Source organism: Enhydra lutris, unplaced genomic scaffold (assembly GCF_002288905.1).
Source record: "Enhydra lutris kenyoni isolate GAN:26980312 unplaced genomic scaffold, ASM228890v2 scaffoldscaffold53, whole genome shotgun sequence".
Classification (NCBI taxonomy): Eukaryota; Metazoa; Chordata; class Mammalia; order Carnivora; family Mustelidae; genus Enhydra; species Enhydra lutris.
The window spans coordinates 3,162,018-3,177,350 of NW_019154137.1; the positions used below are offsets into that span (position 1 = coordinate 3,162,018).

General features: G+C 42.1%; 1 long non-coding RNA gene across 1 annotated transcript in view; it reads left to right on the plus strand.

Annotated features, from left to right (window-relative positions):
• The window catches only part of LOC111157254, an 11,866-nt gene extending 1,542 nt beyond the window's left edge, over positions 1–10,324 (plus strand). The window contains exons 2-4 of the long non-coding RNA XR_002641284.1: positions 3,357–3,422; positions 8,616–8,787; positions 10,266–10,324. This is a non-coding gene — a long non-coding RNA (uncharacterized LOC111157254). The remainder of the gene's footprint in view (positions 1–3,356; positions 3,423–8,615; positions 8,788–10,265) is intronic.
• The last annotated feature ends 5,009 nt before the right edge of the window (positions 10,325–15,333 follow it).

The window sequence follows — 15,333 nt, forward strand, 5'->3', positions numbered from 1 at the left end:
ATAGGCAGAGAGGCAGGCAGAGAGAGAGAGGAAGGGAAGCAGGCTCCCTGCCGAGCAGAGAGCCTGATGCGGGGCTCCATCTCAGGACCCTGGGATCATGACCTCAGCCGAAAGCAGAGGCTTTAACCTACGGAGCCACCCAGGCACCCCCTTAGACCTCTTTTCTATCTATACTCACTCTTTTGTTAATCTCATCCATTCTGTGGCTTTTCGCTCTTCACTGACAACTCAGAAATTTGTACCTCCAGCTGCTACCTCTCCCCTGAATTCCAGACTCCTATGCGGCTGCCTGTTTGAGATCTCCGCATAGCTGTCTAACATGTTCAGATTCTCTGAACACATCAAAACTGAACACTTGATTTTTCCCCACACCAACTGTAGTAGTTTCCTTTTGCTGCTGTAACAAATTACCACAAATGTAGTGGGTTAAAATAACACACCTTTATTACCTTGCAGTTCTGTAGATGAAAAGTCCAACGTGGATCTCACTGTACTAAAATTGAGATGCAGGCAGGTGCACCTGCAGACTGAGTTCCTTGCTGGAAGCTCTAGGAGAGAATGTAGTTTTTTTGTCATTTTCAGAGTTTTGAGGCCGCTCATCTTCCTCCACTCATGGCCCCTTCCTCCATCTTCAAAGCCAGCAACATAGCACCTTTCTCTGACCCTGCTTCAGCTACCTCTTTTTCACTCACTCTTCTATCTCCTCCTTCCACTTTTTTTTTTTTTTCCGAGAGAATCTTAAGCAGAATCCATGCCCAGTGCGGAGCCCCAGGCACAGGGCTTGATCTCACGACCCTGAGATCATGAACAAAGTCAAGAGTCAGACACTTTACTGATTGAGCCACCCAGGCACCCCTCCCCTTCCACGTTTAAGACCCCCGTGATTATATTGTTCTGAATAATCCCAAATACTCTTCCTGTGTTAATGTTAGGTGATTAGCTACCTTAATTCCCTTTGCCATATAATTTATGTTTAAAAATGAAATTCAGGGGGTGGGGGATAGGGATAGGGTGGCTGGGTTATGGACATTGGGGAGGGTATATGCTATGGTGAGTGCTGTGAAGTGTGTAAGCCTGACGATTCACAGACCTGTACCCCTGGGGCTAATAATACATTATATGTTAATGAAAAGATAAAATAACAAATATATAAATAAATTAGACATTTCTGTACTAAAAACAAAAAACAAAATCCAGTTGGCTTTATTAAGGGATTCATGAATTGGGCAGTATCCCACCTAGCAAATAGCTGCTCAGAAGAGCTGTACAAAATGGAAGGTTTTTATAGGTAGGAGGGTGGGGCATGGAAGTTACTAGCAAAAGGAAATAAATGACTGTTTGAGGTTCAGACATCTTTCTGAGAGGAAAGGAAAGGTAGGGTGTTTATCGTGCTGATTACCTCACTAGTGCTAATCTGGAACTTTCAGCTTGACTGTTAAAAGGTCAAATTCCTGGGATAGATTGAAACTGGAATTACATCTAGTGTGCTCTTGTGGTTGGGGGATGGTGGAATTGACTCCAGCTCATGGCTGCTCTTTTTTTTTTTTTTTTAAATTCTAAACACTTAACATAGAGCTTCTAGGGATTAGGGTGTAGACAACTTTGGGGGGGCATTATATTATCTACCATACATTGTAAAGTTTCTTTTTTTAAAAAAAGATTTTAGGGTGCCTGGGTGGCTCAGTGGGTTAAGCCTCTGCCTTTGGCTCAGGTCATGATCTCAGGGTCCTGGGATCGAGCCCAGCATTGGGCTCTCTGCTCAGCAGGAAGCCTGCTTCCCCCTCTCTCTCTGCCTACTCATGTTCTCTCTCTCTATGTCAAATAAATAAAGTCTTTTCTTTAAAAGATTTTATTTATTTGACATAGAGGGAGCACAAGCAGGGGGAGCAGCAGGCAGAGAGAGAGGGAGAAGCAGGCTCCCTGCCAAGCAGGGAGCCCAGCGTAGGGCTCAAACCCAAGACCCTGGGATCATGTCCTGAGCCAAAGGCAGACACTTAACTGACTGAGCCACCCAGGCACCCCATGTAAAGTTTCTTTTTTGTAATTAAACTTTTTTTTAAAAAGATTTTATTTATTTATTTGACAGAGATCACAAGTAGGCAGAGAGGCAGGCAGAGAGAGAGAGGAGGAAGCAGGCTCCCTGCTAAGCAGAGAGCCCGATGTGGGGCTCGATCCCAGGACCCTGAGTTCATGACCCGAGCTGAAGGCAGAGGCTTAACCCACTGAGCCACCCAGGTGCCCCTGTAATTAAACTTAATTAAGGTATAATACCTGTACAGACAAGTGCACAAATAATAAATGTACAACTTGATAAATTTTCACAGAGTGACCACACTCACGTAACCAGCACTGAGAGCAAGAAAGAGCATGGCCAGCAATCTAGATGCTCCCTTGGTTTCCCTTCCAGGTCACTTCCTCTACCAAGAATACCACCATCCTGACTTCTCACACATTGGTTAATTTTGCCTGTTCAGAAATTTATGTAAACTGAACTACATGGTGTGAATTCTTTATGCCTGGCTTCTTTCTCTTAACATTTATGGCTGTGAGATTCATTTATATTCTCACATGTAGCTTTGAATTGTTCATTTTCATTGCTGTATAGTATTCCATTGTGTGACTCTACCACAGTGTATCCATTTCGCTATGTGGGGTGCTGCTCTGAATATTCCAGTACATATCATTTGGTGATCAAATGTATACATTTATATCAGATACATATCTAGCATTGGAATTGCCAGATCATACAGTAAGCATATGTTCCATTTAATAAGGAAAAATTTTACTTGAACTCTTAAGATTCTTCTAGCTGGCCTAAGAATTAAATTGACATAAGACAGATTAATAGGAGAAAAAAAGCCAGAGTTTAATTACATGTGCATAGAAGCCTAATATAAAATTGAGACCCAAAGAAATGACCAAGACAGATAGCTTTTTAATTTTTTTGCAAACAAATCTGTGAGGAATTGACAGGACAAAGAAAACTTATGTTCAGGGCGCCTGGGTGGCTCAATCAGTTAAGCATCTGCCTTTGGCACAAGTCATGATCCCAGAGTCCTGGGACTGAGTCACACGTCGGGCTTCCTGCTAAACGGGGAGCCTGCTTCTCCCTCTCCATCCTCGCCCCTGCTCATTTTCTCCCTGTCTCTCTCTCTCTCTGTGTGTCTCTCTCAAATGAATAAATAAAGTCTTTTGTAAAAACTTATGTTTGGGAGCTTCGATTAGTAAAGAATTCTAGACAGAGTTTGGGTTGGGGCAGTAAACTAGTAAAAGTAACAAGACTTGTTTATACAACCTTCTTGTTTATGAAGTCTCTATTTCTGATGATAAAGATGTCTCTTTGCCTCCTGGTACAGGAAGGGTACCTTTCGCATGGGAGATTTATTCCTTGCTTTCTGGAGACAAAAGGAAGTCAGAATTTCGTGAGTAATTTTAATTCTATGTAGTCACTCTGCCAAAATGTCACATTTGATGCAGCCTACCCTTGGCTTGCACACTGCCAAAGAGCTTTCCAATGTGTTTGTACTGTTTTACATTCTTTTTTTTTAAATTTTTATTTATTTATTTTACAGAGAGAGATCACAAGCAGGCAGAGAGGCAGGCAGAGAGAGAGATAGAGGAGGAAGCAGGTTCTCCGCTGAGCAGAGAGCCCGATGCGGGACTCGATCCCAGGACCCTGAGATCATGACCTGAGCCGAAGGCAGAGGCTTAACGCACTGAGCCACCCAGGTGCCCCCTGTTTTACATTCTTAAGAGCCATGTGTGAGTTCCAGTTGCTTGATACCCTTGTGAAAACTAGATGAGCATATAGTGGTAGCCCACTGTTGTTGGTTTTCTTTAAGATTTTATTTATTTATTTGCCAGAGAGAGAGAGAGAGCAAGTGTACAAGCAGGGAGAGCAGTAAGCAGAGGGAGAAGCAGGCTCCCCACTGAGCAGAGAGCCTAATGTGGGACTCGATCTCAGGCCCGGGACATCATAACCTCAGTCAAAGGCAGAAGCTTAACAGACTGAACCACGCAGAAGTCCCCCCTTGCAGTTTCACTTGGCACCTCTCTAATGATTAATGAAGTTGCCCACCTTTTCATATATTTCTCACTGTACATCTTTTTAACCTTTTGGTTATTGTACCCTATTAATATATTATTTATTCCAAAACAAAAGGAAAAAAAAAACAAACAAAACCCAAGGGGAAGGGTGTGGTATGGCCCCTTTTCGCCAGTTAAAAGGGAGAATAAAAGACAGAGAGAGAGAGAGGTAGAGAACTCTTCCAAAGTTCCTCACATCCTAGACTGTCACTGTTTCACAGTATAGTCCAAGATCCTTCTTCCCACTTCCCAAGCTAGGCATTATCGTGGTTGGGGTTGTCTCCCCACCCGGAAAAGCAGAAGGGAAAATGTCTACATACACACAGAAAAACCGTACTGTTTTTCTTCTGAAATTCTTCCCTGGCCTTACTTGAGCAGGCCATTTTTTTATAAGTTGTAGTGCCCCTTTTATATCTACTCCTTTCACAAATAAAACTCATGGGACTCATGTGGGGACTGCTTGGTGTTCAACTTCACCCAGCATAATGGGAACTGTAAGACTACCATTGTTTCAAGATCAAAATGATCTTTATTTATTTATTTAAAAAAGATTTTACTTATTTATTTGATAGGGAGAGAAAGAGGTCACAAGTAGGCAGAGAGGCAGGTGGCGGGGCGGGGGGGGGGGGAAGCAGGCTCTCCGCCGAGCAGAGAGCCTGACGTGGGGCTCAATCCCAGGACCCCGAGATCACGACCTGAGCTGAAGGCAGAGGCCCAACCCACTGAGCCACCCAGGTGCCCCCAAATGATCTTTATTTAAACACTCTTGTGTTCACTGTTGTTTGAAATTAATTCCTGACCCAGATCAGCTCTGAAATTACCCAGATCCCAAGCAGACATTTAGGAAAGGAGTTGGATGATTTATAAAGTACAAAAAGTTATTTCACATAAATACTTGCTGATTTTAATGTTATCTGTAAAGGAAAGGATAATATTTTATTTTATATATTAGTCGAGGTATTAAAGGTATTTTTGAGGACTTTGGATTCCAACATAAAAAGGAGGCTTACAAGGTATAATTATTTAAAATAGCTTACCATCGGGGCACCTGGGTGGCTCAGTGGATTAAGCCACTGCCTTCGGCTCAGGTCATGATCCCAGGGGCCTGGGATCGAGTCCCAAATTGGGCTCTCTGCTCAGCAGGGAGCCTGCTTCCCTTCCTCTCTCTGCCTGCCTCTCTGCCTACTTGTGATCTCTGTCTGTCAAATAAATAAATAAAATCCTTAAAAAAAACTGGTGAATCACTGTATTTTATGCCTATAATATATTACTATATGTTAATTATACTGGAATTAAAATTTTGTAAAAATTAAAAGAAAAGATGTTGTTTATGTTATATTATAAAAACATGAAGAGGTTTCATGTCAAATAGTAACACTATTTGTAGCACTGTAACACATTCTATAGGTATAGAAGTAAAGGAAGACAATTAGATAAATAACAATTTAGAGAAATTCAGACTGGGAGGATTTGGAGCTTTTTTTTATGATTTTATTTATTTTTTTGACAGACAGAGATCACAAGTAGGCAGCGAGGCAGGCAGGGGGTGGGGAGCAGGCTCCCCACAGAGCAGAGAGCCTGATGTGGGGCTCGATCCCAGGACTCTGAGATCATGACCTGAGCCGAAGGCAGAGGCTTTAACCCACTGAGCCACCCAGGCATCTAGGATTTGGAGCTATTTTTAAAAGCCCAAAGTAAAAAGAAAAATCAAAGAATAATTTAAAAAAACCAAAAATAATAAGATCAGAAATGTTTCTCATTTATATATGGTAAACAACTACCAAGCAGCCACTACTAATCCTAAGGGGGAAAATGGTTCAAAGTTAATAATACTTTTCCTAATTTCTAGTAGGGCAGTCCCAAAGACCAAAAAAATTAAAAAAAAAAAAAAGCTTCCAATGTTAAAAGATCTCATGTTTCTCATTTTGTCTTTTTTTTTAAGGTTTATTTATTTATTTGAGAGAGAGGGAGAATACGTGCATGAGCAGGGGGCTGGGCAAGGAGGGACAGAGGAAGAGAGAAAATTCTAAGAAGTCTCCCTGCTGAACGAGGAGCTAGACACGGGGCTCAGTCTCACCACCCTGAGATCATGACCTGAGCCCCAAAATCAAGAGTCAGATGTTTAAACTACTGAGCCACCCAGGTGCCCCCACATTTTGCTTTTATAGACATTAGAGGCCCTTTGCCTTTTGGTTGTTTCAAATACTATAAACTTTGGTTGTTCACATAATCGTATGAGTATGTAATGTATAATGGTGAATTTAAAAGTGAAATCATTTAGAGACATCAGCTAAGAACAGAGTATTCAAAATAGAAAAGCTTTATTATAATGATGTTAAGATGAATACTTCATTTTTTTAGAGAAGAAGAGAGAAAGAGGAGGGTCAGAGGGAGAGAATCTGAAGCAGACTCCATGCCCAGTGTGGAGCCCAACACAGGCCTTGATCACATAACCCTGTGATTGTGACCGGAGCTGAAATCAAGTCAGATGCTTAACCGACTGAGCCACACATGCACCACCCCCCAAGATGAATACTTTCAAATTAGTCTTGCTGGGGTACCTGGCTAGCTCAAGAGTATGTGACTCTTGATTTTAGGATTGTGAGTTCAAGCCCCTTGTTGAGTGCACAGATTACTTAAAAAAATTTTAAAAAGAAAAAAAGTTAGTCTTTCTGGGGTGCCTGGGTGGCTCAGGGAGTGAAGCGACTGCCTTTGGCTCAGGTCATAATCCCAGGGTCCTGAGATGGAGCCCTGCATTGAGCTCCCTGCTCAGTGGGGAGTCAGCTTCTCCCTCTCCCTCTGCATCTGCCCCCACTCGTGCTCTCTCTCTCTCAAATAAATAAATAAAATATTTTTTAAAAAGTTAGTGTTTCTGCTGCTGTTGGAGAAGAAATTTTTTCCTCTATCCTCAAGACTCTCTACCTGGTCCAAGAATTAAATTGCCTTGAGACAGGTAACAGGAGAAAAAACCCAAAGTTTAATTATGTATGCACAGAGGCCCAATAATGAAATTGAGACCTAAGGAAATGACCAAGGCAGACAGTTTTTATATTTTTTAGACAAAGAGACAATATATCTGTGAGGAACGGACAGGCCAAAGAAAACTTATGTTCAGGAGCTTCAATTGGTAAGGAATTCTGAACAGAATTTGAGCTGGGGTGGTAAGTTAGTAAAAGTATAAGGTTTGTTTATACAGCCTTCTTGGCTCTGAATTCTTTCTCTGGTGATAAGGATGTCTGTTTACCTCCTGGTACAGGGAGGGTGTACCTTTCACATGGGAGATTTATTTCCTGCTTTCTGGAGACAAAGTTGGGGGGTGGTCAGAGTGTTCTTGTGCTGGCTATTTCTTTTTTTTTTGACAGAGAGAGACACAGCGAGAGAGGGAACAGTTGGGGAGTGGGAGAAGCAGGCTTCACGCCCAGCAGGGAGCCCAGTGTGGGGCTCGATCCCAGGACCCCAGGATCATGACCTGAGCCGAAGTCAGACACTTAATGACTGAGCCACCCAGGTGCCCCTTGCACTGGCTATTTCTTAAGTAACTTTATTTTATTTTAAGATTTTTATTTATTTGTCAGAGACAGAGCACAAGCAGGGGGAGTGGCAGGCAGAGCAGGCAGAGGGAGAAGCAGGCTCCCTGCTGAACAAAGAGCTGGTTACGGGACTTGATCCTAAGGCCTTGGGATCATGACCCGAACTGAAGGCAGGCGCTTAACCGACTGAGCCACCCAGGCATCCCTTAAGTAACTTTTTTTTTAAGTTGTTATTTATTTATTTGAGAGAGCGCGCAAGCAGGGAGAGGGATACAGAGAGGGAGAAGCAGGTTCCCCACTGAGCAGGGAGCCTGATGCAGGACTCAATCCCAGGACCTTGGGATCATGACCTGAGCCAAAGGCAGACGCTTAACTGACTGAGCCACCCAGGCGCCCCTTAAGTAATTTTTAATTAAAAATAATCAGTATGCCCAGTGGTACACTTTGAGATGGCCTGCCCTTGGCCCCTACCCTACAATTTTAAAAAAGTTATTTGTTGGGGGCGCCTGGGTGGCTCAGATGGTTGGGCGTACCACTCTTGATTTTGGCTCCGGTCATGATCACAGGGTTATGAGATCAAGCCCCACATTGGGCTCTGTGCTCAGCCAGGAGTTGGCTTGAGATTCTCTCCCTCTCCTTCTGCCCCTCCCCCTGCTTGTGCTCTCACTCTCCCAAATAAATAAAATCTAAAAAGTTATTTTTTTCCTAAATTTAAAAAAAATTTTTTAAAAGATTTTATTTATTTATTTGACAGAGGGAGAGATCACAAGTAGGCAGAGAGGCAGGCGGAGAGAGAGGGGGAAGCAGGCTCCCCGCTGAGCAGAGAGCCCAATGCGGGGCTTGATCCCAGGACCCTGAGATCAAGACCCGAGCTGAAGGCAGAGGCTTAACCCACTGAGCCACCCACCAGGTGCCCCTGGTTTTTTTTTTCCTAAATTTAAAACTCAAACCAAAAGATTATTTCCCCAATTCTCCAAATCCTTCTCCTTTTCTATTCAGATTTATACAGAAGCAAAGAAGAGCATTATCTGTTGAATTTTGTTGAAGATGAGCATTGAGTTCTCCTATAGCTACCACCTCCTGCAAACACACACGAGTTAGAGTGTATGAGAGGAGAAACGGAGAATACAACCATTTGTACTGTCCACTCCCAATTAAAAGGGAAAAATGGGTGAGGCGTATTGAACACACACAAAACACTCTTTTCAACCTGAAATTTCTGTTCATTTATGTGCTTTGCTATAGATTGCTTTTCTAACTTTACTTATTAAAAAAGCTGGAGGGCACCTGGGTCGCTCAGTCCGTAAGCGGCTGCCTTCCGCTCAGGTCATGATCCCAGGATTCTGCGATCAAGGCCCACATTGGGCTCCCGCTCAGCAGGAAGCCTGCTTCTCCCTCTCCCACTCCCCCTGTTTGTGTTCCCTCTCTCTCTCTATCAAATAAATAAACAAAATCTTTAAAAAAAAAGAAGCTGGAGAACATTTAAGACCATAGGAGCTAAATAAGAAAACGTGTTGCCCGACTAATCATCTTGAAAGCACGTTTCGAAGGAAGAATAAATTTGACTATGTTTTGTTCTTTATCATAAGCTGCAGGGAACCTCTTTTTGTGCCTTCCTGACATTCAGTATAAGGAGATAAGGGTTCTTTTCATAATCTTTTACTAAAGAACCTGCCTTTACCCATCGTGTGTTAAGGCGTGTATTGCCTCCAATAGCTTGTAAGACATGTTTTGGAGAATTTCATGATGTCACAAACATGTCTATTGTAGAAAATAGTTCCAGCTCACAAGTTGTATCTGTTATTAATTACTCAAGTCATGGCAGACTGGCAAACCACAAGTAAAAGATAGTAGTGTTTCTAATGGGATTTATTCACAATGCAAAGTCTTGCATATACTTCCCCTTACCTGTTTTAGTTGAAGTTTTTGGTCAATCATAATTCATTGTTAACATTATTATGATAATTTATTGTTGTTCATAGCTGAGACATATAATACAGTTGACCCTTGAACAACATGGGTTTGAACTGCACAGGTCCCCTCGTGCATGGATTTTTTTCAGTAAATATACATATAGTACTGTAATTGTATTTTCCTTATGATTTTCTTTTTTTAAGATTTTATTTATTTATTTGACAGAGATTACAGTAGGCAAAAAGTAAAGTAGGCAGAGAGGCAGGCAGAGAGAAGAGGAGGGGGAAGCAGGCTCCCTGCTGAGCAGAGAGCCCGATGTGGGGCTCGATCCCAGGACCCTGAGATCATGACCTGAGCCGAAGGCAGAGGCTTAACCCACTGAGCCACCCAGGTGCCCCTCCTTATAATTTTCTTAATAGCATTTCTTTTCTCTAGCTTACTTTACTATAAGAACACAGTATGTAATACATATACAAAATATGTGTTAATCCAACTGTTTCTGTTATCAGTAAGGCTTCCAATCAACAGTAGACTTTTAGTACTTAAGTCTTGGTGGACTCCGAAGTTAGACTGTTGACTGTGTGGGGAATTTGGTACCTTTAATCCCTGCATTGTTCAAGGGTCAACTATATATTCTTATTATGCTGCTTTTCAAATATGACATTTTGTTTTATCTAGAATTAATAATTACCTTGGTTATTTTGTTTAATTGATTTGTTTTCTTGTACCCATTAGTAATTATTTCACCAGACCCCTCCAGAGATGTAAAACCCTACTCGACAAGGTCAAAGGAATCAGGTAATCTTTTAGTATTCATTTTGTTTTTTTATTTGGAGACATATTTCTTCTTGCCATCTACCCTTATACAACTGTAACGATTGACTGATCTTTAGGCCTGCTACACAGATGTCATCCTGGAAATTCACTTTGCCTTTCTTAGATTCCTGTTTTCTGGATGTCATTCTACTGATTTTGACCATTTGAATTGTTTCCAATTTCTGGCTATTAAGTAATGTTATGTAAATTCTTTTTTTTTAAGGTTTTAATTATTTATTTGACAGATAGACATCACAAGTAGGCAGAGAGGCAGGCAGAGAGAGGGGAGGAAGCAGGCTCCCCGCTGAGCAGAGAGCCTGATTCGGGGCTTGATCCCAGGACCCTGGGATCATGACCTGAGCTGAAGGCAGAGGCTTTAACCCACTGAGCCACCCAGGAGCCCTGCCCATGTACATTCTTATATATATGTTCCTTCTTGGAAGTATTCCCATTGGGTATATATTTAAGAGTGGACTTGCCGAGCCACAGGTATGTTGAACTTGCGAACTCGGTTGGAAAAAAGTTACCTCTTATATTTTCACTAACCATTATGTGAAATTTAGCATTTCCTTCAATTATGAATGTAGGCAACAGAGCATAGCAGTATCAGTGGTACTTGTGTGACAGAAATCATAAATCTTTTCCCAGCATATTACAGTTTTTGTACATAATGTGAAATAGTGAATATGCCGATACCTTTAGTTCCTCAACTTTCATGGCTTTCTGCAGCACAAATTGGATTATATGTTGTTGGCTTCCCTGATATGCGTACTTAGTTTCAAAATTCCTCCATTCCGCTAAGCAAGTTTTATGACTTTGTGGGTCCATATCTTTTATATTTATATATTATCATTTTAATTAATTAATTTTTATTTTTGAAGTAATTTCCATGCTCAATGTGGGGCTCACACTCATGACCCTGAGATCAAGAGTCGCATGCTCGGGTGCCTGGGTGGCTCAGTCGTTGGGCGTCTAACTTGGGCTCTGGTCCTGATCCCCGGGTCCTGGGATCGTGTCCCATAATTGGGCTCCTTGCTCTGCAGGGAGCCTGCTTCTCTCTCTGCTACTCCCCCTGCTTGTGTTCCCTCTCTCTCTGTCTCTCTGTCTGTCAAATAGATAAATAAAAATCTTTAAAAAAAATAAAAAAGAGTCACATGCTCTACCAACTGAGCCAGCCAGGCACCCCATATAATTATTTATTATCATTTTAGTGGGATTTCAGGATGTTGGGGAAATGAAAACATTTTCATTCTGTCATGTTTCCAAAATGTTCTATATAGCTTTTAATTTTAATTGAATCTTGTAGTTATATCTTTTTTTTCAGTATTATTTATATATACCGTTCAGTGTTTTATTTTTTTTTAAGATTTTATTTATTTGAGAGAGAGAATGAGTGAGAGAGAGTATGAGGCAGGGAGGGTCAGAGGGAGAAGTAGACTCCCCACTGAGCAGGGAGCCCCATGCAGGACTTGATCTTGGGATTCCAGGATCATGACCTGAATAGAAGGCAGTTGCTTAACCAACTGAGCCACCCAGGCACCCTACCTTTCATCGTTTTAAATAGGTCAGTCTTCATAAAGGTAGATCATATTAGTCTTTTCAAAGAACCAGCTTTTGATTTTATTGATATCTCCACTCTTTATGTATGCATTTATTAATTTTTACTCTTCTCTGTATTATTTTTTTCCTCTGTCCTTTTAGGTTTGTTCTGCTCTTTCTCTAGCTTCAAAAATGGGGTGCCTGGGTGGCTCAGTTGGTTAAGCGCCTGCCTTCTTTTTTTTAAGATTTTATTTATTTATTTGACAGAGAGAGATCACAAGCAGGCAGAGAGAGAGAGAGAGAGAGAGAGAGGGAGAGGGAGAGGGAAACAGGCTCCCCGCTGAGCAGAGAGCGTGATTCGGGACTCGATTCCAGGACCCTGAGATCATGACCTGAGCTGAAGGCAGAGGCTTAACTTACTGAGCCACCCAGGTGCCCTAAGCATCTGCCTTTGGCTCAGGTCATGATTTCAGGGTCCTGGGATCAAGCCCAATGTAGGGCTCCCTGCTCATTAGAGTCTGCTTCTCCCTTTTTATCTCCATCTGCCTCTCCCCCTCCTTATGTCTGCTCTCTCTCTCTCTCAAGTAAATAAGTAAATAATCGCTTATTTATTTATTTATTTATTTTATTTTTTTTTTTTAAAGATTTTGTTTATTTATTTGTCAGAGAGAGAGAGAGAGAGCAAGCACAGGCAGACAGAGTGGCAGGCAGAGGCAGAGGGAGAAGCAGGCTCCCTGCCGAGCAAGGAGCCCGATGCGGGACTCGATCCCAGGACGCTGGGATCATGACCTGAGCCGAAGGCAGCTGCTTAACCAACTGAGCCACCCAGGCGTCCCAATAATTGCTTATTTAAAAAAAAATGGAACTGTTGGGGCACCTAGCTGGTTCAGTTGGTAGAGCATGTGACTCTTGTTCTCAGGGTTGTGAGTTCAAGCCCCACACTGGTCACGGAGACTACTTAAAAAAATAATAAAAATAGAGATGAAAATAAATATTAAAAATAGAACTCCTTATGCATTGATTTGCCATATGTTTTAGATTTTATTTATTTGACAGAGATTGAGAGAGGGAGAGAACATGGAAGGGGAGCAGCAGGCAGAAGGAGAGGGAGAAGCAGACTCCCCACTGAGCAGGGAGCCCAATGCAGGACTGGATCCCAGGACCCTGGGATATAACCCGATATGAAGGCAGATGTTTAACCAACTGACCCACCCAGGCACCCTAATTTGGCATATTTTGGAAAAAAATGTATTTAACACTGTAAATTTTCTTCATGATTCCATTTTTTTTAAAGATTTTATTTATTTATTTGACAGACAGAGATCACAAGTAGACAGAGAGGCAGGCAGAGAGAGAGAGGGAAGCAGGCTCCCTGCTGAGCAGAGAGCCCGATGCGGGACTCAATCCCAGGACCCTGAGATCATGACCTGAGCCGAAGGCAGCGGCCCAACCCACTGAGCCCCCCAGGCGCCCCATGATTCCATTTTAGATGCATGTTACATGTTTTTATATTTTATTGTCATTCAGTTTTAACTTTTTCATGATTTCCACTACAATTTTCTCATGAGCTCATTGGCTATTCAGGGTTGTATTTTTAATTTTTTAAATGTATGTTTTGCTTGTTTTTACTCTCTCTTGTATTATTGATTTAAAATGTCAACATACATGTTTAATTTTTTTTTTTAATTTATTTATTTGACAGACAGATCACAAGTAGGCAGAGAGGCAGGCAGAGAGAGACAGGAGGAGGAGGCAGGCTCCCTGCTGAGCAGAGAGCCCGATGCGGGACTCGATCCCAGGACCCTGAGATCATGACCTGAGCTGAAGGCAGAGGCTTTAACCACTGAGCCACCCAGGCGCCCCTACATGTTTAATTTTTAATAAGTTTAGAGTTAATAAGTAACTACATCATTCTTGCAAGCAATACATGAAATTTTCAGGGCTTTAACTCGAATCCTTTCCATCACGCCATCTACTTTTCTGTGTTGTGAGGTATGGTTGTGAGGTATTTGAGTTTCATTTTTTAATCCTCCCTTTATATGTGAACAGTTAGTATTCATTTCGATTTTGCAAAGTTGGGGCACCTGGGTGACTCAGTCGGTTGGTTAAGTTTCTGACTCTTGGTTTCAGCCCAGGTCATGATCTCAGGTTCCTGAGACCGAGCCCCACATCAGGCTCCATGCCCAGTAGGGAGTCTGCTTCTTTCCCTCTCCTTCTGCCCCTCCCCCCATTCTCATGCACACACTCACTGTGTCCCCAAAAAAGTCAATAAATCTTTAAAAAAGATTTTGTAAAGCCTTTGCTCACCATTTCTTTTTGCTTTTTTCTCTTTTTGTCTTCAGTTTCCTTCTTGCAAAAATCTTCATTTTAATAGTTATGTCAGTGAGTATGAGTATTAAACACCCACAATCTTTATATGTCTAAAAATGCTCTTGTTTCTCTCTCATGCCTAAATAAATACTTATCTGGATACATTTCCATGAAGTACCTCACCTCCTTCAGATCTTTGCTGTAATGCCACCTCCTTAATGAGGTGACCCTGACAACCCTTTAATAACTTCCATCCCATTTCCCACCTCAGACCATCTTAATTCTCTTACCTGTTTGGGTTATTTTTTTTTTAAAGAGAGAGAGAGAGCGAGCACGGGGCAGGGGGGGCATGGGGGAGGCAGAGGGAGAGGGAGAGAAAGCCTAGCATGGAGCCTATCACAGGGCTTGATTTCACAACCCTGAGATCATGACCTGAGCCAAAACCAAGAGTCAAAGGCTTAACTAACTGAGGCACCCAGGCTACCTGAGGACATGGATTTCTGTCTATTTCATTTGTTATGTATCACAATCATTTAGAAAAATGCCAGACACAAAGAAGGTGTTGAGTTTTGAAAAAATGAATTCACTGCACTTGCTGAGTCTGTTGAATGAATGTAGAATTCTTGACTGACTTTTTTCTTCAGTACTTGGAAGATATTATTCTTTTATTATCCTATTATCTCTGATACCTTTTTTTTTTCCTTGAGAAATCTGTAGTTATTTCTATTGCTACTTAGTTGGTAATCTCTCTCTCTTTTTTAAAAGATTTTATTTATCTTTTTTGTCAGAAAGAGAGAGAGAGAGAGCGAGCACAAGCAGGGGGAGCGGCAGGCGGAGGTAGAAGCCGGCTCCCTGGAGCTTCATGTGGGACTTGATCCCAGCACCCTGGGATCATGACCTGAGCTGAAGACAGATGCTTAACCAACTGAGCTACCCAGGCATCCCGGTAATCTCTCTCTCTTATTTTTTTTTTAAGTTTTTATTGATTTGTTTGAGAGAGAGAGAGACACAGCCAGAGAGGGAATACAAGCAGGGGGAGTGGGAGAAGGAGAAGCAGGCTTCCTGCTGAGCAGGGAGCCTGATGGGGCTCGATCCCAGGCCCCTGGGATCATAACCTGAGCTGAAGGCAGCCGCTTAA